General features: G+C 38.7%; 1 protein-coding gene across 1 annotated transcript in view; it reads right to left on the reverse strand.

The window, feature by feature from the left end:
* ZSWIM5 (zinc finger SWIM-type containing 5) overlaps positions 1-24352 on the reverse strand; it is a gene marked incomplete at both ends in the record, with an annotated part of 147935 nt that overhangs the window by 54582 nt on the left and 69001 nt on the right. The window lies entirely within an intron of this gene.

Genomic DNA, 24352 nt, shown 5'->3' on the forward strand with positions numbered 1-24352 from the left:
CACACTAAACACACCAAAATACTTACAGATTCTTTACTCTACTTTCTTACTCTCTACACCTTTGTATGTGAAGTTTCCTGTACAAGGCATGACCTTCTCACCTCCTCAATCTTAAATTTTCAACTCAAATGATACTTAATCTGGAAAGTCTTCCCTGATCAGTTCAGAGTTCTCATTTTTCATCAGTCATATCTATCTCTATTAAAGTATTTGGCTAATAATGTAATTAATAGTTTTTTGTTGTTGTTTTTGTGGTACTGGGGATGGAACCCAGGGGCTTTCTGTCTCCAGGATATACTCCCAGACCTTTTTTTTCATATTTTATTTGGAAACAGGATCTCACTAAGTAGCTGAGGCTGGCTTTGAACCTGCACGATCTTCCTGTCTCAGCCTCTCAAATACTGAGATTACAAGTGTGCGCTACCATGCCTGGCTCCTAATTAATAGTTTTTATGTTTGTCTTTTCCCTTTAGGTTGTGAACCTCTTGAGAGCAAGGGTTATATGTCTTTTTTTAATCTATTTTCATCAGGCATATTGTGAGGGTTTAATAAGTGTCTGTTAATGGATGAATGAATAAATGAACACTAAATCTTTAATTTACATATTCATATTTATAATTCAGAGGATTAAGGATGTTTATAAATTTCCTGATTTTGTGATTAAAATGAAATCAGCAAATAAACAATTTTCCAAGATGATGAGCAAACAATAAGTTAATAATACTGATGCACCAAGATTTTCTATAATTCTTATCTGTGCCTCAAATGCACAACTGTTATGCTTTTGCAATTTTTTTGTGCTACCAAGCACTGAACTGAGGGGCACCAAGAGACACCCCAGCCCTATTTTATTTTTTATTTTGAAACAGGGCATTGCTAAATTGCTGGGGCTAGCTTCAAACCTGTGACCTTTCTGTCTTAGCTGCCCAAGTACTACGATTACCAGCATGCCTTACCATGCCCGGCTTGCTTCTACAAATTTTTATGACCCATTTAAAAATATACAAGCCAGGCATGGTGGCAAAAGTTTGTAATCCCAGCATTCAGGAAGCTCTGAGACCAGAGGATCGCAGTTTGCGGACAGTCTCAGCTACTTAGTGAGGCCCTCGGCAACTTAGTGAGACCCTGTTTCAAAATAAAGAATAAAAAACAGGATCGCAGTTTGCGGACAGTCTCAGCTACTTAGTGAGGCCCTTGGCAACTTAGTGAGACCCTGTTTCAAAATAAAGAATAAAAAACAGGGCAGGGGTGTAGCTTAGAGGTCGAATGACCCTGGGTTCCATCCCCAGAACGCACGCAGGCGCGCGCGCGCACACACACACACACACACACACACGCAGTTTTATTAGCTAACATTATTGCATACTTACTACATGCTAGGTTCTAAGTGATTTCCATGTATTATTAAGTTTTCACAACAACCCTAGTAGTTCTGTTATTCTCTCCCTTTTTTGGATATGACAAATGAGATTCGGAGAGATAAAGGAATTTATCTAAGATCACACAACCTGCAAAACATAGAAGTAGGTTCCACAGACTTTACCACTTTCATACAGTGAATATGGCGTTATTTGGGTTAAATTTTGCATACAAAACTTTATTAATGTAATTAGCAAGTACTACAAGAGTCCTGCATTAATGACAAGTCAGTAAGCTCTGGCATCTGTCTGGTTTCCTCGACAACTGTTCAAGGCAACCACAACTCACAAGTGCTCTGTGATGCTCTCACAGTTGGAAAGAAGATGGGCTCATGAACTCATCTGTACAAGACAATGTCACCACAGTAAGTGAATCATCTGCTTAGAGTTTTAAAGGAAAGTACTTCTCAGTAGAGCCCTCTGACACCATTCAAAGTCTTTTGTGTTTCTGAGAGCAAGAAAAGCTTTAGCAAAGCCTGGGCAATTAAAACCACTTTGCTCACTGCTCTTTTGATTCACCAGGCCCCTAGGCAGGTGCTAATGTATGAAAATGAATGTCATTTCAGCCAATGGTAGGAAAAAGGGAAAAGGAGAGCTATGGTTTACAAAAAGAATAATTATTCTGTAGTCAGTTTAAATATAACACATGTATAAGCATATGTAATATATGTGAATATATAAACTAAGTAAATCTTTTGAATGAGAATGCTTCCTTTTAAATAAGCTTGGTTTTGATGAAACTATACAGAGTAAATTAGACCTTTTCACTTAATTCTTGTTTCCTGGAAGGCCAAAACAATATACTAACCAAAAATAAAGCAGTCACTCTTTCTCTCCTTTTTTTCTTTTCACTGGCAGTATAGAGAATTGGACCCAGGTCTTCACACATGCTAGACAAATGCTTTACCACTGAGCCACACTCCTAGCCCTTCTTTCTCTCTTTTCTATCACCTAGCAAAACAGTAGCCATAAGGATTAAAACTCTAAAAGAAGCATCTACAAAATAACTAGTTTCCTTTCCAGAGCTTTATTGAAAAACTGAGTAGTCAATGCCTAAACAAGAGTACTGTAATAGCTCTGTGGAGTAATACTATAGTACAAAGAGATCAGAGATTCAGAATGCTTGAGTTTGTGATTCCAATATCCTTCTATTCCTCTTGGCCTCAGTTTCTTAATTATGCAAACAGACATAATACTTATCTGCCTATCAGATTCAAGTGAAAGTAATTTGTAAACAACACATTTCCCAAAGATATCATTGAATAGTAATCCCAACTAGCCTGAGCCAGGGCCTATATAAATTCACAAGAAGCAGATGGCGCCTAAACACTGGGTGAGGATGTGAGAGATTGCAAAGTGAGGAGAAGTATTGTTATTCGGGAATACAAATGATGCTGCCCCATTACCCTGAGAGCTACTTGGTTTGTTTGTATTAGAGAGGTCACCCTAAGCTTCTCAAGCAGCTGAGTAAGCTGGAGGGCCCTTCCTGCAGCCATCTGCTCTCCTCCCAGACTCCTCCAGCAAATCAAGAGGTTTTCCTTGTATTAACCTCTAAAGAACAGCCACAGTCCTCAGCACATTTTAGGAGGCAGTAGTCTCTGTTCTCTATCTGTGACAACAACCATACTTAAGGAACAACGAGCTTCCCAAGCCCAGTCATTCACTTAGAGATAACCTTGAATTACCTAGTTTTCCAGTATCCATGTACTTGGAACTCTATATGAAAATTAGGTATATACTTTGAAAAATTGAGATATTTTTTGTTATTTGAGAAAATTTTTATGTAAAAAAAGATGAAATGAAAGAACCTGTCTGAAATTTTCATTTAAAAAGCTAACATGCATAAAACAAAATTACCTTAAAAACAGTCATTTCATTTTCTTGGTAACTACATTGTAATGTATAAGACTTATAGAACAACTTATCTTGTATGCTGACTGGTAGATAACTAATACATTTGAAACTACAGATCAGATGCCTCATCTTCAGTTCACAGATGCGAACATAGATTGGGGAGAGAATTACCATATTCTTCAAGCTGTTCTCTGCAGAAATAGTGTGCTTATATACTTGGTACAACTGTTGTCAAAATGGATGTTACAAACCAATGTTATTACCACCTAGGTTCTTGATTTAAACAGGAAAGGGCAATATATAATTGTAAAGTTACTTCAGAAACTACTGTGTCAGCATTCGGGAGGCTGAGACCTGGAGGATCGCGGTTCGCGGACAGCCTCAGCTACTTAGTGAGGCCCTCTGCAACTCAGTGAGACCCGGTTTCAAAATAAAGAATAAAAAATAGGGCAGGGGGTGTAGCCCGGAGGTCAAATGCCCCTGGGTTCCATCCCCAGACCCGCAAAAAAAAAAAAAAAAAAAAAAAGAAACTACTGTGTTCCACTAAGCCTACACCAACGAAGGGACGATTAAAAATAAATTGCTCTTCAAAAGGAAAAGGATACATACAGCTATTTTAATCAACCATAATAATTAATGATTAAATGTTTATTTCAAATCTTCAATAGTATTTAGATTTAACTTATTAAAAAATTACTCAGCCGGATGTGGTGGTACACGCTTGTAATCCCTGCACTTGGGAGGCAGAGACAGGAGGATCATGCAGGCTCGAAGCCAGCCTCACTGGCTTAAGACACCTTGTTTCCAAATAAAAATATAAAACAGGTCTGGGAGTGTAGCCCAGAGGTAGAAGTGTTTCCAGGAACCCCATTACCACCAAAAAAAAAAAAAAAATACCCATACATTCTATTCCAGGAGGAAAAAGATTTCCCAGCTGCTTCTCTGAGACTATGTGCACTGAATGTACACACAATCTGCACTGTGTCATCAGAATGTACTAGGATCATATTTAAATGTGTGTGTGTGTGTGTGTGTGTGTGTGTGTGTGTGTGGAAGGTAGAAGGGGCAATTCTACCTTCAAGCTATATCCCCAGCTCCACTTTATTTTTTATTTTGAAACAGGGTCTTACTAGGTTGCTGAGAGTCTCACTACTTGCTGAGACTGTCCTCAAACCTGTGATCTTCCTGTTTCAGCTTCCCAAGTACTGGGATTACAAGTGTGTGCCACCATGCTTGGCTTAAAATGTGCTCTAAATAGCAGTTGGATTATTAGGGTGATCAAAAAAGCTGCACAATTCACCAATACCAAACTATGGAACCAGCCAAGATATCCATCAACAGATAAATGGATTATAAAATTATGGGATATGTACACAATGGAATTTTACTCAGCCATAAAGAACACAATTACGTCGTTTACAGGGAAATGGATAGAACTGGAGAACATTATGCTAAGTGAGATTAGTCAGTCACAAAAAATAAGAAATCAGATGCTCTCCCTAATATTCATAAGCTAGGGAGAAAATGGGTCATAGGATGAACTCTAGACAAAGAAGGGAGAAACTATAGATGAGCAAATAAGGTGACCTAACTGAGGGGGATGAGAAGGGGTAGAGGGAAATTCCCTAATGTACATGATGTATATTCACAAATATATCAAAGTCAATCACTAAGCCAAACATGAGAAGAAGGGAGGGGGGAAGGAATAGGGGTGAGAATTAAGTAAGGGCTAATTGGGTAACTGGGTGATGTGTGCGTGTTCACCTTTACCATCTCGAACTCCATTAAGATGTTTGACTACAATGAACCAATAAAAAAATTTTAAATATTATTATGTTAATGTTTATAGCTATAACTCAAAGCTGACTCTCTGTCTTTTTAAAATTTTTTATAGGGCTGAGAATTTAACTAAGGGCCTCATGCACATGCCAGGCAAGTGTTTTACCACTGAGCTACATCTCTGCCCTATCTGGCTCCCTTATTCCAGCATCTAAAGACTTCTCATTTCAAGCAGATTCTAACCTCAAATGGAAAATATTTAAAAATGCCTATGCATAAATATCATATAAAGTAATTCAATTTCTAATAGTAATCAAAAGAATCATCTTTGGGTAATCTTAAGCTTTTAAATTCAATGACATTTTATTTCCAACATGGCCTTTTTATTTTTATTTTTATTTATTTATTTTTTTGGTGGTACTGGGGGTGGAACCCAGAGGCTTTCTACCTCCAGGCTATATTCCCAGACCTATTTTATATTTTATTTGGAAACAGGGTCTCACTAAGTTGCTGAAAGCCTCACTAAGTAGCTGAGGCTGGCTTTGAACCTGTGTGATCCTCCTATCTCAGCCTCCCAAGCGCAGGGATTACAAGCGTGTGCCACCAAGCCCGGGAACATGGCCTTTTTAATATGAAGATGAATGCACATCCCACATAACATTCTTTACTTACATGTTTTATACACTAGTAAAAAACACCATTCCTAAAATTTAGAGCATTTTGGTCAAGGCCTGATATGACTCTCTAGCTCTGTTCTTTTGTTTTATCTTGCAACTTGACCTATGTGGGGCAGCAAGAATGTCGAAACAAATTCAGTTAGGACAATGCTTCTTATTTTGTTTAGAAACTGGAGCAAAATGATTTTTTGTACATTTTATAGTACCCTGACTCCATATAATACTAAATGAAATAGACAAAAGACATTCTCATTATGTCTTCACTTAGGGTTCTAAATACATTCATATCATCCTTTAAACTGATAAGAGATTCTTCATAGGAAAGATCTCTAGTGTCATCAACTCTTCTAAATCAAAATTATATTAGTGTGCAATTCCCATTAATTGGCAAGCATCTCCTTATATTCTTACATGACTTAACTCATTTGCTGCTCCAAAGGTAGTGAACAAAATTTTACATAAAATATTTGTGTACACTTGTAATCCCAGCACTTGGGAGGCTGAGACAGGAAGATCAAGGTTTGCAGACAGCTTTAGCTACTTAGTGGAACCGTTTCAAAATAAAGATTAAAAAATCAGACTGGGGGGTGTAGCTCAGAGGTAGAATGCTCCTGGGTTCAATCCCCAGTACTGAAAAAACAAAAACAAAAAACAACAAAATAACAAAGAGGAAAAAAAAAAGAAAGAAAAAAAAGAAAGGACAGGGCTGAGGGTGTAGCTTGGAGGTAGAATGCCCCTGGGCTCCATCCCCAGTCCCCACCCACCCCAAATTCCTCCTCAAAGAACATTCCTCTTCTTTCTCTTTTTTGGAAAAATTCCTCAAACCTTTAGAAAAATCTAAATTGCGAATTATGCATTTATAGGTTCTCATGCTCTGTGTGATATATTTTTCTTTTCTTCAAGCCCAGTTTATTTATAAAATAGTCATGATCTGAGCTAAAGTACAATTTACTCTGGCCTGATTAATCCCAGCATTCGGGAGGCTGAGACCAGAGGATTGCGGTTCGCAGACAGCCTCAGGTACTTAGTGAGGCTGTCTGCAACTTAGTGAGACCCTGTTTCAAAATAAAGAATAAAAATAGGGTAGGGGGTATAGCTTGGAGGTCAAATGCCCCTGGGTTCCATCGCCAAACCCGAAAAAAAAATTAAAACAGAAGTATAGAGATAACAAGAGAAAGAAGAGCTTTCTTTTGTGAGTCTTAAAAGACTTAAATTTACTTATTGCATAGCTTATAGGAGAAACAAAAAGAGTAGATAAAACTTTCTCCCATCTAATATACTTATAGATTCAATAGTTCATGAAGGGATTCTCAAGACCAAGAATATAGGTAAAGAGGGCTCTGAGCCAGCATGGTGATGTATGCCTGTAATGGCAGTACTTGGGAGACTGAGACAAGAGGATCATAGATTCAAGGTCAGTCTCAGTAACTTAGGGAGACTCTCAGCAATTTAGCAAGATCCTCAACAACTTAGCAAGACCCTGCTTCAAAACAAAAATTAAAACAGGATGGGGGTATAGCTAGGAGGTAGAATGCTCCTGGGTTCAATTCCTAGGACAAAAAAAGAAAAAGAAGAAGAAAAAAAAAAAAGACCACCAAAAGGGATAAATACCTGATCAGCAGAGCTAAACTATTATTTATTTATTTATTTATTTATTTATTTATTTATTTATTTATGCAGTACTGGGGATGGAACCCAGGGGCATTCTACTTCCAAGCGACACTCACAGTCCGATATTTTATTCTTTATTTTGAAACAAGGTCTCACTGAGTTGCAAAGGGCTTAAGGAGCTGAGACTGAACTCAAACCACAATCCTATCTTAGCCTCCCAAATTCTGGAATTACAAGCGTGCACCACCATACCTGGCTAAGCTTTTATATTATTTATAGTGGCTATGAGGAGCTAATTTTCTTATTTACTGTACCCTGATTGGGGATAAAAGTTGATTCTCTAACTTTAGGATGAATATAATAATATTTCAACAACAATTCCAAAAGATAGAATCATCCATTCACCAACTGTTATTTAAAGTCAAGAGCAGCGGCACATGCCTAGTATTTGGGAGGCTGAGACAGGAAGCTCACAGGGTTTGATATAAGTACACAGTAAACTAGTGAGAACCTTTTCAAAATAAAAAATAAAGTGGCTAGGGGTGTAACTCAAGGGTAGAATGTCCCTGAATTCATCCCCAGTACCACAGAAAAAAATTAAGCATTTATCTGTATACTAGGTACTCAGTTGGGAACCAAGGATATAAAAATGAAAAGGAACAGTGTCTAGTGGCAGAAACAGACATGTAAACATTTATAATAGAGGGAATAAATCGTATGACAAAAATGAATATGTGAGAGGTATTCTGAAGAACAGAACAAAGATACTTAGTGAAGGCTGAAAGGCTGGGGCTCAGGGACATAATATATAAATTAAATCAATCAATCAATCAATCTATCTATCTATCTATCTATCTATCATCTATCTATCTAACTACAGTGCTGGGGACTGAATCCAGGACCTTGAGAATGCTAGGTAAGCACTACTACTACTGAGCTACACCAATGTCCTCTGACTTAAACTTTTAGTAGATAAGAGCTGCCATTATCTGACCTGCAAAATAAGAAGTATTAAGAGAGCAAGATAAACAAAGGTGAAACAATGTAGACTACAAGAGGGCAAAGAAAGGCTCTCCAAAGGTGGGAAACAGAGGCAAAAGGTTATATAAAGAAAGAAAACGTGCCGGGCGTGGGCGTGGTGGCGCACGCTTGTAATCCCCGCGCTTGGGAGGCAGACACAGGAGGATCGCGCAGGTTCGAAGCCAGCCGCGCGCGCTGGCTTAGGAGACCCTGTTTCCAAATAAAAATGTAAAAATAGGTCTGGGAGTGTAGCCCGGAGGTAGAAGGGCTTCCAGGAACCCCAGTACCACAAAAAAAAAAAAAAAAGAAAGAAAGAAAGAAAACAAGCTGTATTTTTGGTCTTGAGAGCCCCTTCATGAACTATTGAATCTACTGAAAATATTGAATCTATTGAAAATATTGAGTCTATAAGTATATTAGATGGGAGAAAGTTTTATCTATTTATCTAGTGACACACACTTGTAATACTAGTACTTGGGAGGCTGAGACAGGATGACTGCGCAGGTTCAAAGCCAGCCTCAGCTACTTAGTGAGGCTCTCAGCAACTTAGTGAGACTGTTTCCAAATAAAATATAAAATAGATCTGGGAGTATAGCCTAGAGGTGGAAGGCCCCTGGATTCCATCCCCAGTGCAAAGGAAAGCAGGCAGGCAGGCAGGCAGGCGGGCAGTGAGAAACATAGTACAGTTTAGTGATTGTATTTATTTTCTATTATTGCTATTAATATTAACCATGGGTCAGGCATGGTGGTGCACACTTGTAATCCCAGCATTCAGGAGGCCAAAACAGAAGGGTAGAGGTTTGAGGATAGCCTCAGTTACTTAGTGAGGCCCTTTGCAACTCAGTGAGACTCTGTTTCAAAATAAAGAATAAAAATATAGGGCTTGAGGCATAGCTTGGAGGTAGAATGCCCCTGGGTTCCATCCCCAGTAACACACACACACACACACACACACACACACACACACACACACACACACACACCAAAAAAAAAAAAAAAAAAAACCAACCCAAAAAACAAAACTGTATAACTGCATTGGACCTACCTAGATAATCCACGAAAATCTCCCCATTTCAAGGTCAGTTGATTAGTAAATTTAATTCCCTCTGCACCTTTAATTTCCCCTTGTCATGTAATATAACACATTCATAATAAAATTCTGATGATTAGAATGTGGACATCTTGGAGAGCTATTATTCTGCCTAACACAATAAAGAGTACACATGCTAGATTCATACCGTCTGGAGTCATGTTCTAGCATCTTTATAGTTGGTTGTATGACTCTGGGCAAGTTATAGACTACTTATATCTCAATACCCTTATCTATAAAATGGGATAATAACAGTACCTAGGTCACTGTTTTGTGGTAAGAAATAAATGAGTTAATATGTGAGTGGGTGGGTAAAGGGAGACTCTTCTACATGAGACTTTGACTTTTGATTAAATATTTAACTGTGTTCTCCCGAAAATCTGACAAAGGTAAAATGTTAACCAAGTTCCTAAATTAAAAAATAACTCCTGAAGCTGGGTGTGGTGGCATACTCTTGTATTATCAGTGCTTGGAAGGCTGAGATAGGATTACAGGTTCGCGGCCAGACTCAGCTACTTAGTGAGGCCCTCTGCATCTTAGTGAGACCTTGTTTCAAAATAAAAAAATAAAATAAAAAATAGGGCTGGGGATGTAGCTCTGAGGTAGAATGTCCCTGGGTTTCATCCCCAGTGCTGAAAAAAAAAAAAAGACTTCTGAATGGTAAGAGTTTGAAGAATTATAAATATCTAGTTGGCAGCCAAATCTCTGGGATTCCCTGTGTGCAATAACTCTTGTAACTTAGTGTGATCCTTACAGAAACTCTGGTCACTATGCCTAATTACTACAAAAGTCATTCATTCCTGGAGCATAGGAGGCTCTTAAGCCAGGGTAACTCCTATACTCAATGTGGATCTCATTTCTTCATGTCTGAGAATCACCTGGAGAAATGGAAGCAAAGCTCCTGGACAATTATGTAGATAGTTATGGACTGCTAAAAGATTTCATTGAAAAAGAATGCCTAATGCTGTTTTGCTGGCAAGCTTTGGCTTCTGTCTCTATGTATTTTTTAGTAGATTGATGTTAAAGGTGGCCTATTATGGTCGTGTGAGTCTGAATATTTAACTGAACTTAAGTAGACTCTCTGGTAGTTGTGGCAAAGTACAAATCTCCTAGAAAGGTGATGCTACATGGTATGTGCTATATTAAGAATTAGCTATTATCATTACGTATGAACTGTTTAGAATAATAAATGGTACAAACTTAATATTTGTAAAAACCTGCTATTAATTATTTGCATCACTACCTCCTCCATTGTTAATACTGCTATCATGGTGATTTGAATATGGGGTTGTAAGTTGTCATGTATGGAAAGAAGGGTAGCATGTAAAGAAGAGAATAGCAGAGATGAGTCTGAAGAGACAGAAGGATGAGATTATAAAGGAAACACATATAGAGTTTTAATTCCTTTCTGAGGATAAGGAAAAACTATTAAAAGGTTATTTTAAGTAAGGCAGTATCAATCTATGGCCATACCACTCAGAACACAACCAATCTCAACTAAATAAGGCAATCTCAAGATTAGATCTGCTTTAGAAAGATCATTCTTGCAGGAATGTAGAGAATGAAATAAAAGAGAGGTGGTGAAACAGATTAGGCAAGAGGCTGACATAGTTATTACAGGAAAGAAAAAGCTGGTAAGAACTAGGATGATTTCAAGTCATTCCAATGATTCCTTTTGCTAGTTAACACCCAAAAGAATTGTCTCCAGAAATGCAAGTTCCAGACCTACATTTCCAACTGTCTTCTGGACATCTATCTAAGAAAGTCACTTCAAGTTCATCATGTGCCAAACTGAACTCATCATCTTTCTCCTAAAAGTTATTCTCCTTCTGATTTCCCAGACTCTATTAAAGAAAGTGTCCTAGTCACTCAACGCACTCAACGTGAGAACTCTTTTTGGTGGTACTGGGGATTAAACCCAGTGATGTTTGTTCTACTCATAGATACACCCTTAGTCCTTTTTATTTTTTGTTTTGAAACAGTGTCATGCTAGGTTGCTGAGAGTCTCACTACATTGCTGAGGCTGTCCTCAAACCCACAATCCTCCTCTCTCAGCCCGAGTACTGGTATTACTGGTGGGTGCCACAATGCCTATCCCAATGTGGAACTTTGACCTAATGTTCTATGAATTCTTCTACTACTACTACTACTACTACTACTACTACTACTACTACTACTTTTACTCTTCCTTGCCTCCCACGTATGTAGCTGACAAGTTCTCCAAAAACTATTCTATAAACTATCAATTCATTAAATCAGCCAATCATGCAAGCAAACAATCAAATAAAATCTTTGGAACAATGTGCTGAAGTTGAATGGTAAAGATATATAATTAAATAAGACACAATCCTTGGTATAAAAAAACCTAAAGAGAGATAATGTGGAATTATAAAAATGGTTAAAAAGCTTAAGCCAGGCGTGGTGGCCATGCTTGTAATCCCAGCATTTGGGAGGCTGAGACAGGAAGAGCGTGCAGGTTCAAAGCCAGTCTCAGCTACTTAATGAGGCCCTTTGCAACTCAATGAGACCCTGTTTCAAAATAAAGAATAAACAAAGAATAAAATATAGGGTTGGGGGTATAGCTCAGAGGTAGAATGCCCCTGGGTTCCATCCCCGGTACTGCAAAAAAAAAAAAAAAAAAAAAAAAAAGTTAAAAAGCTTAATTATAGAACTGTGTAAAAAAAATTACAGAAAATAGCATATAGCAAAGGAAACAGCAAAAATATAACTTGCATTCTACCTTATTTTCTATTCTTACCAGTACTTTAGTTTAGGTTCTCATTACTGCTTATCAAATTTTCACTCCCAGTGGCCTCTAAACTTTAGTCTCTTTCCTCCAAACCAACTAGCACTTAGGAATAAGTAAGGGTGGCTATGATAGATTGGAGTATACATTATATTTTAAATTAAAAGCTCTTTTAGTCTGGGTCTTATCAGTCACAGCTGGGTTATTTTAGACAAAACCTAATCAGGAAGCTGCCCCTCATATCATACTTTTCTAATCTTTAATGATACTAATCTATTTACTATTCGAGGTTACAATGAAGCTTTAATAATGTGAAAGGGTAACCTGAAGTACAGCTGGTTAAAAATAACTCTGATGTGAAATATCCTAGAAGGCTCCCAAACATTCAAATCCTAGACACCAAAATCTCAACAGTAAGGTTCATTTCTCACACATTTGCTGTTCTCACACAATTCCCAAAGTGGGAAATGCGGTCCCTGGGAGGTGCTGGAATGAAATATAGATACATAAAAAATGGGACAGTTGAAGAAGCCATTTTGTGAACTCCAAGTCTAGTTGTCTACTTAAAATGATCTGTGGTCTTCCTAATACTATCCTTTCCTGTATTATCTAACCTTTGAATATTGACATTTCTTATTTTATCTTGGTTTCTACTTTTCTTACTTTACATGATCTCTATAAGTAATCTTAGCTACATCCTTCATTTGAGTCATCTGCATACTATGACTCAGATTTATTTTTCAGCACAGATATTCTGAGTTTTAGATTCTGTATCCACTCTAACCCTCACCCTAACTAAATACAGAGATTTGATGCTATAACATAAGTAGCCTTGTTTAAATTCATCAAAGATAGCAGGGCATGGTGGCACACATTTGCAATCCCAGTACTTGGGAGGGTGAGACAGAAGGATCATAAGTTTGGGACCAGCCTCAGCAACTTATGCCATTTATAATTTAGTGAGATCCTGTTTCAAAATACAAAAGTTAAAAAAGGGCTGGGGGTGTGGCTCAGAGGTAGAATGCCCCTGGGTTCTGGTAAAATGCCACAGTAACACACACATATACACACACACACACACACACACACATTTGGGTAACAGCCAAAAATCACTACAGATGTGGGGGTGGGGGGCTACTGGGGATGAAATCCAGGGGCATTCTACCTCCTAGCGACACCCCAGACCTATTTTTTATTCTATACTTTGAAACAAGGTCTCACTGAGTTGTAAAGGGTTTCTGCCTTCCCAATGCTGGGATTACAAGAATGCACCACTACACCCAGCTCAGTGTATCTTAAGGAATAGTACAACTCACTAGCTTATTCAGCTGTATACTCTCCCTACATAACAGGATAATTCACTTGCCCTCACAAAACTATGGAACTAAGAGCTTAACTTACATCAAGACATTTTTATGTGAATGAGAAAGTGTAGTATCAAGTGCTTTGTAGTAGGTTTCCAGATGCTATCAATTTGTAACTTGCACTATTATACCTTGCTTGGCAAAAAGGCACTAGTGAGATACTTATGCAAATATTCAGGCACTATCCTTTTTTGTCTGCATTTACAGCATTAGATACTTCTTTAAATTCTTTTTTTTTTTTTTCTTGTTGTACTGGGGATTGAACCCAGCAGCATTCTATATCTGAGCTACACCCAGCCTTATGTATGTATGTATGTATGTATGTATGTATGTATGTATTTATGTATTTATTTGTGGTACTGGGGATTGAACCCAAGGGAAGTCTTACTTTTAAGCTACATGTCCAGCCATATATTTTATTCTTTATTTTGAAACAAAGTCTCACTAAGTTGCAGAGGGCCTAAGTAGCTAAAGCTGGCCACTAACCTTCAATCCTCCTGTCTCAGCCTCCCAACTACTGGGATTACAAGCATGTGCCACCAATGCCTGGCTAGATACTTCTTTAAATTCTTACTGGAAATCTATAACCATTAGCTTTAAATCAATATTTCTCTTCTTTTATTGTGGTACTGGGGATGAAGGCCGAGCTACACCCCCAGACCTATTTTTTTATTCTTGATTTTAAAACAGGGTCTCACTGAGTTGCAAAGGGCCTAAGTAGGTGAGGTTGTCCTCAAACCGTGAACCGTGAACCCCGTCTCAGCCTCCCAAATTACAAGCATGCACCACCACACCTGGCCAATATTTCTGATAAATCTGAAGATTTATTATACTAAAGGTTTTAAAGTGCAATTAACTTTCTATAGGTATTGTAAGCCGGGCATGGCGGCGCACCTTGTAATCCCCATGCTTGGGAGGCAGAGACAAGAGGATCACGCAGGTTCGAAACCAGCTTCGCTGGCTTAAGAGACCCAGTTTCCAAGTAAAAATATATTAAAAAATAGGTGTCTGGGAGTGTAGCCCGGAGGGAGAAGGGTTTCCAAGAACCCTAGTACCACCAAATCAATCAATCAATCAGTCTAAGATTATTTTTTCAAAAATAATAAGCAAGCCGGGCATGGTGGCGCATGCTTGTAATCCCAGCACTTGGGAGGCAGAGACAGGAGGACTGCGCAGGTTCGAGGCCAGTCTCGCAGGCTTAAGAGACCCTGTTTCCAAATAAAAAAATATAAAAATAGGTCTGGGAGTGTAGCCTGGAGAATTCCAGTACCACAAAATAATAATAATAATAATAATAATAATAATAATTAATAATAATGATGATGAGAAAGTACAAACAGTACTTTGTAGATGATGTAGACAACCACAGAAATAAAGATATAAAGATACACTTAAATCTAGCCAGGCATAGTGGTGCATACCTGAAATAAAAAAATATAAAAATAGGTCTGGGAGTGTAGCCTGGAGAATTCCAGTACCACAAAATTAATAATAATAATAATAATAATAATAATAATGATGATGATGATGAGAAAGTACAAACAGTACTTTGTAGATGATGTAGACAACCACAGAAATAAAGATACACTTAAATCTAGCCAGGCATAGTGGTGTATACCTGTAATCCCGGTACTTTGCAGGTTGAGACAGGAGGATTGTATGTTTGAGGACAGCCTCAACAAGTACTGAAACTCTCAGCAACCTAGCAAGACCCTGTTTGGAAATAAAAATAAAATAAAAAATAGGGCTGAGGTGTAGCTTGGAAGAAGAATGCCCCTGGGTTCCATCCCCAGGACCCCCTACCCACAAATCTAGTAACTTAATTTTTTTTTTTTTGTAGTACTGGGGTTGGAACCCAGGGGTATTCTACCTCCAAGCTAAACTCCAGCCCTATTTGTTGTTCTTTGTTTTGAAACAGGGTATCACTGAATTGCAAAGGGCCTAACTAGCTGAGGCTGTCCAAGAACTGCGATCCTCCTGTCTCAGCCTCCCAAATGCTGGAATTATAAGCGTGCACCACCACACCCAGCTTAGTAACTTAATATGATACTAAGATCCTAACTCAATACCAAAAAAATGAGGTAGATGTATTAATTTACATTATGAATAAATGAATCATTTATAAAATATTTATTGAGCACTAATATGTACTAGGCACTATTTTAGATACTGAGAATACAGTAGTAAATAAGACAGATACAGTCTTGTCCCCATGGAGCTGATATTATAACAAATAGAGGGAGATAATAAATGAGTAGACAAAGTACTTTCTTCATATGCTAGTGCTAACAATAAATTATGTGATGTTCATCTAGGAGTATACAAAGTGAAGGAGAGTAGAGTGACCACTGCTGATAATACGGTGAAGAATGACCTAAGGAAATGACATTTTAACTGAAATGGGAAGAAAAGCAGCCAGCAAGTTCAGCAGAATTTCATCCAAGAATTTTTTTTTTTTTTTTTTTTTTGGTGGTACTGGGGTTCCTGGAAACCCTTCTACCTCCAGGCTACACTCCCAGACCTATTTTTATATCTTTATTTGGAAATAGGGTCTCTTAAGCCAGCGAGGCTGGCTTCGAACCAGTGCGATCCTCCTGTCTCCACCTCCCAAGCACGGGGATTACAAGCGTGTGCCACCACACCCAGCCTCACCCAAGAATTTTAAACAGAAAAACAACATGAATCTTCAGTACCTAGCATGATTTGGGAAAATCTCAATCGGAGTCAAGGTCTTTTTTTTTTTTTTTTTCAATCTCTAAGCTATATCCCCTGCCCTATTTTTTTATTCTTTATTTTGAAATGTTCTTTTGAGTTGGACGTAGCAACATGCAGTTGTAATCCCAGTATTTGGTAGGCTGAGACAGGAGGATCACAGGTTTATGGCCAGCCCAACTACTTAGTGAGGTCCTGTACAACTTAGTGAGACCCTGTTTCAAAATAAAGAATAAAAAATAAGGCTGGAGTGTAGCTCAGTCCCCAGTACCACACATTAAAAAAAATGTTCTGGATCACAGGAGTCATGAACTGTGAAATAGTTCCATGATCCACCCTTTATGCTACTATATTTGAGCTCAGAAACTAAGCACGTCAGGCCCATTCTTCAGTATACCCTTCTCTGAGTATTAACATTTAATTTAAAAAATTAATTTCTTTAAGCCAGGCATGGTGGTGCACACTTGTAATCCCCGCGCTTGGGAGGCTGAGACAGAAGGATCGCACGGGTTCAAAGCCAGCCTCAGCTACTTAGTGAGGCTCTCAGCAACTTAGTGAGACCCTGTTTCTAAATAAAATATAAAATGGGTCTGGGAGTATAGCCCGGAGGTAGAAAGCCTCTGGGTTCCACCCCCAGTACCACACACACACACACACACACACACACACACAAAATTCTTTCTTTAAAGATACCTAAGGTAGAACTATGCAGCCTCATTCATCTTTGGGAGTGAGGATAGCCAGTTGGTTGAGTTTCCAGCAGATCTTAGAAGCATACTAAAGAAATGTAAACTTGTCAGTTTATGTAATCACATATTCATGGTTTCCAATCTCAAGTTCTTTGAGAAACTCTGCCTGTCACTTATTTTGAAATCCCTCCTTTTCCCATCCTCTTCAGCAGCTGTCTCAACTGCTGTCATACTATTCCATAAGTTGTCCATGAGAGGAGTTGTGCCTTATTATTATTCATCTCTGTATCCCCATATCTTACATGGCTTGGTAGTGATCACTCAGAACCTCAAAACTTCTCATTTCCACTTATCATCTTATAATCTCACCTCCTACTTTCCAGAGAAATTAAAAGCTAGCAGTCCTCCCTCACTACACAATCTACAAAACTACCTTCCTTTTTCTCATCCCTTAAGTTCTTTGCACAACCATCTTTCATTTTACCCAACAGCAAAACCCCAGTTTAAATAAATCTAACTGCCTATCCTTTCTAAATTCACACACAATTGTTAAACATTGCTGTAAAGCACACACACGTGCACACACACAAAACTATGCCAACACTCATGCATAAACTATAGCTACCAATCTCTTACTGACCTGATTTCTCCATATCATTGTTTTCCATATTCATCTCTCTCTCCTACTTCACAACAGCTATTTAAAACTCTGTACTGTCATTTTCAAACCTCCAACCCCTCCACCTCTCATCTCACTTTTAACAAATGACATTACCTTACATGTCACAGAGAAACCAAAGTCACCAGTTTTTTGCTTCTAATCCTATAAGCTGCACTCCATCCCTAACCCTCCCTTTTGCTTTTCTTTTGGTTAAAATAGATGTGTCTCTCCTAACTAGGGCCAATCTTTCCTCCTCTGCTCTGAATCCTATCACCTTTTACCATGGTTCTCTGGATTATTTCCTCTCACACAGAAGTCAGTTTTTACTGGCTGTTTCTTTGACTCCTATATGGGTTCTAATTTCTCAGCCAATCACTTTCATATTCCTCAGGATTCTATCCTAAATTGTATACTGTTCTTTCTTTCTCTCTCATGATCCCATGGCTTTACTCACCATGAACCTAGCCCAAACACTTATAATGGACTTCATCACTGCTATGATTTGAACATGGGTAGTGTCTCCCAAAGGTTCTAATGTCAAAGGCTTGGTCCCCATCTATTGAGAGGTGCAGTGGACCTTTGATGGGTAGGGCCTTATGGGAGGGCCCTCATGTGACTGAGGGGACTGCGGGATCACAGTCTCTTACACATGCTGCTTCCTAGCTCATGAAGTGACTGGTTTGTTCCAATACCTACTTTCTACCATTGCCATCAGAAGTCTTCAACTAGAGGCCCAAAATAATAAGGCTGCCCAATCTCCAGATCCATAAACTAAATAAACCTTTATTCTGTCTGTCTGTCTATCTCTTTCTTATTGGGGATTGAACCCTGAGGCATTTTACTTCCAAGATATACCTCGAGCCAGATTTTATATCTTATTTGAAAACAGGGTCTTACTAGGTTGCTGAGAACCTCGCCAAGTTGCCAAGGTTGGCTTTGAACCTGCGATTCTCCTATCTCAGCCTTCAAGGTACTGGGATTAAAAGTATGAGCCAGCCAGGCATGGTGGCGCATGCGTGTAATCTCAGCATTCGGGAGGCTGAGACCAGAGGATCACAGTTTGCAGACAGTCTCAGCTACTTAGTGAGGCCTTTGCAACTCAGTGAGACTCTGTTTCAAAATAAGGAATAAAAAATAGGGCAGGAGGTGTAGCTTGGAGGTTGAATGTTCCTGGGTTCCATACCCAGACCCACACAAAAAAAAAAAAAAAAAAAAAAAAAAAGAAGGATGAGCCATCATGCCCAGCTAGCTACCTTTTTTCTTGATGAGCTAACTGCCTCATGTATTTTGTTATAAAGTTGACTAATAAAATCAGCACTTGGATTGTTTATCCACTTAAACTTAGTATGTCTAAAACTGAACTCTTCTATATCTAAAGCTTTTTAACCCACTTAATTATAGGTAAGAATTCTTTTTTATTTTATTTATTTTTTTTGGTGCTGGAGGTCAAACCCAGGGCTCATGAATGAGCCACTGGTTACATCCCCAGCCCTAAGAATCATTCTGGGGGATGGGGTGCAGTAGGGGTTACTGGGAACTGAACCTAGGGGCATTCTGCTTCTGAGATACACCCTAGCCCCCAGCCCTTTTTATTTTTTGCTTTGAAATAAGGTCTCATTTGTTATCTCAGCCTCCCAAGTACTGGGATTACAGGCAAACACTACCATGCTTGGCTCCAGGAATCATTCTTGGTGTTTCTTTTTCCTTATTTCTATAATCTAGTCACTATGTCAGATTTCTCTTAAATCTGATCTCTTGTCTCCATTCTCATTTTTACTAACCTAGTCCTGGCATCATCATTTCTTGCTGGGATTATTGCACCATCCCTCTTCTAACTGGTCTCCTGGTCTCAAGTCTTGCTTCTATTTTACTAACCTCATTTTTAAAAAGGAAAGCCAGTTAATATTAGCCTCTTGCTTAAAACCCACTTCTCTTAGAACTAAATCCAAAATTCCTTAGAGGGACTGGCTAGTATAACAGTTGCAAATGAGCCGGGTGTGGTGGCGCATGCTTGTAGTCCCTGCGCTTGGAAGGCTGAGACAGGAGGACTGCACAGGTTCAAAGCCAGCCTCAGATACTAAGTGAGGCTCTCAGCAACTTAGTGAGACCCTAATAAATAAAGTGTTTCCAAATAAAGTGTAAAATAGGCCTAGGACTATAGCTCCAAGGTAGAAAAGCCTCTGGGTTCCACCCCCAGTACCACACATACACACACAAAAAATAGTAATAAAATATTTTTAAAAACAGTTGCAAATGTCTGAGCCTTCTCTAACATCATCTCATATCATCATCTCCGCTAAAATACAATGTTCCAGCCTCCCTAACATTTTCCACTTCCAAAACATCCTATCTTTATCTTGCACCCAAAGCCACCACATAAGCTATTTCTTCTCTTAGAAAGTTCTCTTTCACCAGGCATGGTGGCACATGCTTGTAATCCCAGCATTGGGGAGGCTGAGACCGAAGACCACGGTTTGAGGACAGCCTCAGCTACTACTTAGTGAGGCCCTCTGCAACTCAGCGAGACCCTGTTTCAAAATAAAGAATAAAAAATAGAGCAGGGAATGTCGCTTGGAGGTCGAATGACCCTGGGTTCCATCCCCAGACCTGCCAAAAAAAAAAAAAAAAAAGTTCTCTTTCAAACTGGGTGTGGTGTCGCACACTTGTAATACCAGTTCTTAGGCTGAAACATAAGGATCGCAGGTTTGTGGCCAGCCTCAGCTACTTAGTGAGGCCTTCTGCAACTTAGTGAGACTCTGTTTAAAATAAAGAATAAAAAATAGAGCTGGGGGTGTAGCTGGGAAGTGGAATTTCCCTGAGTTCAATCCCCCATACCGCACACACACAAAATGTTCTTTCTCTTCCACTCCTTTCTATGGCAAACTTAAACTAGTTCTTCAAGACTTAGTTAAGCTAGGCATGTTGGCGCCTGTTTGTAATTTCAGCATTCAGGAGGCTGAAACAGGAGGATTGTGTTAAGTTCGAAGTACCGAAGGGGGAAAAAAAAAAAGACTTAGCTAAATGTCATTTTTCTTTTGAGAAGCTATACCAGTAGCTAATATAAGGTAAAATGTCCCTACTGTGTGTTTTCATTGCATCCTGCACTTCTACTATCATTATAGAAGAACTTGTGTTAGTTAGCTTTTTCATTGTTGTGACCAAAATACCTGACAAGAATAAATGTGAGGAAGAAATATTTATTTTGGCTCATGGTTTCAGAGGCTTCAGCCCATGGTCAGCCAGCTCTAAGGCAGAAACATTATAGTGGAAGGGTATGGAAGAGGAAAACTGCTAAGCTCATGGCACCTGGGAAGGGTAGAGAGAAAGAGAAGAAGGAAGGGAGAGAGAAGAGGACAGCGTCAAAGAGTGAGAGATAGAGAGACAGGACAGACCAGGGACAGGTATAATTCCCAAAGCCATGGCTTTGGTGACCTATTTCATTCAGCCATGCCCCTGTGGAACATTCAAATTATTTATCAAATGGATTCATCCACTGATAAAATTAGGGCCCTTATGACCTAATCATTTTCTAAAAGCCCCACCTCTGGACATTACTGCATTGAGGACCATGCTTTTAACACATTGGCTTTTGGGATGCACTCCAAACCTAAATCATAACAAAAAAAAATTTATACTTTATACTTGCTTTTTTTTTTTTTTTTGCAGTACTGGGGATGGAACCCCAAGGGCATTCTACTTCTGAGCTACACCCCAGCTCTATTTTTTATTCTTTATTTTGAAACAGGGTCTCACTGAGTTGCAAAGGGCCTGTCTAAGTAGCTGAGACTGGCCATAAACTTAATGAGATTCTGTTTCAAAAACAAAAAATTTAAAAAAAGGACTAAGGGTGTAGCTCAGAGGTAGAATGCCCCTGAGTTTAACCCCAGTAAGAATACACACATACACACACACACACACACACACACACACACACACTCCAATTAGACAATGAGAAAAATAATTTCACTGATGTAAGGTAGGAAGCTACCAATAAAAAAGAAATCATTTAGCATTCCAGGCTTTCAGTTTTCTCCTTCATAAAATAAGCAGTTTGGACTGTTTTACTGTGTGTGTGTGTGTGTGTGTGTGTGTGTGTGTGTGTGGTATTGGGGGTAAACCCAGGGGCTTTTCTACCTCCAGGCTCTACTCCCAGACCTATTTTATATTTTTTTGGAAACAGGGTTTCACTAAGTTGTTGAGAGCCTCACTGAGTAGCTGAGGCTGGCCTCGAACTAGTGCGATCCTCCTGTCTCATCCTCCCAAGCGCTGGAATTACAATCATGAGCCACCACACTTTTTTTTTTTTTTTAAATCACTGAAATCCCTTCTAGGTCATATACTCTATGAGTGTAGAAAGGTAAATTATTGAGGTCCTGTAGTCCTTGTCTCTGTGGAATACTAGAAGAATTCATGGGACACTATATCCCTCTGTACTAGAAACAAGTATAGAGCTATTATCAGTTATAAATGAAATAGTTTGTGACATAAGTTAAAAAGACTTTGGAATTAGTTGGGGAAATCAAACACCACTTAAGATGTTGTTTCTATGGGAAAATAACTTTAAAACTAAATATGGCATATAAAACAACTGTTTAAAAATTACGCATGCTCTGTTAAAGTATATTTTTAAATGTTCAAAAGAAAAGAAAGCAATGGGTCCTTTAAAAATATTAAGACTCAGGCTTGGAAGGAACCCTGGGTCTTAGAAAAAACTTAATGAATAATCTTTTGTGTCTGATGCCAATTAGCTTTTATAACAGTTCTTATCCTTCAAAGAACAGGAAGTGGTAAAGAATTCAAGAAAGTAAAGTTCCATCCAGGCTGGAAATAGCAGCAAAGGGTAATCCTAGGAAAATAGTGCATATGTAAGCTGAGTCAGTGTGTATGTAAGCAGAATCATTTCCTTTTCTTTTGGGTTAGAATGGACAGTCCAGGATGCTGAAAGATGCTGGGAAGCGAGCAAAACCTCAGCTAGAATAGCAGAACAGAAATAGCCTCCATGAAAGTCATTAGTAGAAGAACCCCTAAGAGCAAATGCTTGCCTAGCATAGAGATACCTTGGTGGGTTTGATTGCCAACACATGATGGGAAAATTAAAAATAGTACTTTTTCTTAGCTTTTCATTACAATAAGCAAAAAAAGTTATACTTCTTATAAAACTAGGGTTAAATCACAACAGTTTAAGTCTTGTTATGATGAAGGACACAAATATGCTGAGGTATTTTATTCAGTTGTGTTATGAATTGAGTATTTTATGCTGAAGCCCCAGGTAGTATGCTGACTATTCCAAAGTAGTTACTTACAGGTATAGTTCAGGACACTTTCCTTATATTTAAATACCTACTTGATGTCTCTATATAGATTCCTCCAATCTTCTCCATCTCAGTAAATGGTACTATCACACACCAAAATACTTGACCCAGAAATTCAGGAGTAACCTTTCACTCTTCCTCCTCTCTGATCCTTCAATCATAACCTGCTGATTCTTTTTCCAAAAATATTATTCCTTTCACATTTTTCCATTGTCACTGCCAAGCCCTGATCATCTATTGCTAAGATTATTGAAAGAGCCTCCTCTAACTGGTTTTTCAACTCCCACTCTTGCTGTAGTCAGCACTGATGTATTTTATACTACGCAGCCGGACTGGTCTTATTAACATATGGATTAAATTAGATTTCAGCAATCTATGGAATGGGAGAAAATATTTGCAGATCATGTATCCTATAAGAAGTTAATAACCAGAATATAAAAGGAACTTCTATCCAAGTATGGTGGCACACACCTGTAATCCCAGTACTTGGGAGGTGAAGAAAGGAGGATTACAGGTTCAAGGCCAGCCTCAGAAACTTGGCAAGACCCTGTTTTAACGTAAAAAATAAAAAGGTCAGGGTGTGTACTTCAGAAGTAGAATTCCCTTAGGTTCAATCCCTAGTACCAGTAAATAAATAAATAAGGAACTTCTTCAATTCACCAAGAATGACCAAATTAAAAACTGGAAGAAAAAAAAAACCTTCAACAGCCAATTTTTTCAAAGTTATACAAATGATTAACAAGCATATGAAAAGATGTTGAACCACACTATCATGGGAGAAGTACAAATAAAAACTTCCATGTGATATCACCTCACACTTGAAGATGACCACAATCCAAAGATCAGGAAATAATTAGTATTGGTGAGGATGTAGAAAAATTGCAACCTGTGCTCACTGTTGTAAGAAATTTATTTTTTTATTTTTTTATTTTTTTGGTGGTACTGGGGCTCCTGGAAGCCCTTCTATCTCCGGACTACACTCCCAGACCTATTTTTACATTTTTATTTGGAAACAGGGTCTCTTAAGCCAGCCCGCGAGGCTGGCTTCGAACCTGCGCGATCCTCCTGTCTCTGCCTCCCAAGCGCGGGGATTACAAGCGTGCGCCACCACGCCCGGCTGTTGTAAGAAATTTTAAATGGTGCAGCCATGCCAGGCGTAGTGATGCACGCTTGTAATCCCAGCATTCGGGAGGCTGAAACTGGAGGATCGCGGTTTGCGGACAGCCTAAGCTACTTAGTGAGGCCCTCCACAACTTAATGAGACCCAGTTTCAAAATAAAGAATAAAAAAACAGGGCAGGGGGTATAGCTCAGAGGTCAAATGCCCCTGGGTTCCATCCCCAGACCCACAAAAAATAAATGAATAAATAAATAAATAAATAAATGGTGCAGCCATTACAGACAACAACATAGCAGTTCT

The sequence above is a fragment of the Muscardinus avellanarius genome (genome assembly GCF_963383645.1).
Source record: "Muscardinus avellanarius genome assembly, chromosome: 3".
Taxonomy (NCBI): domain Eukaryota; kingdom Metazoa; phylum Chordata; class Mammalia; order Rodentia; family Gliridae; genus Muscardinus; species Muscardinus avellanarius.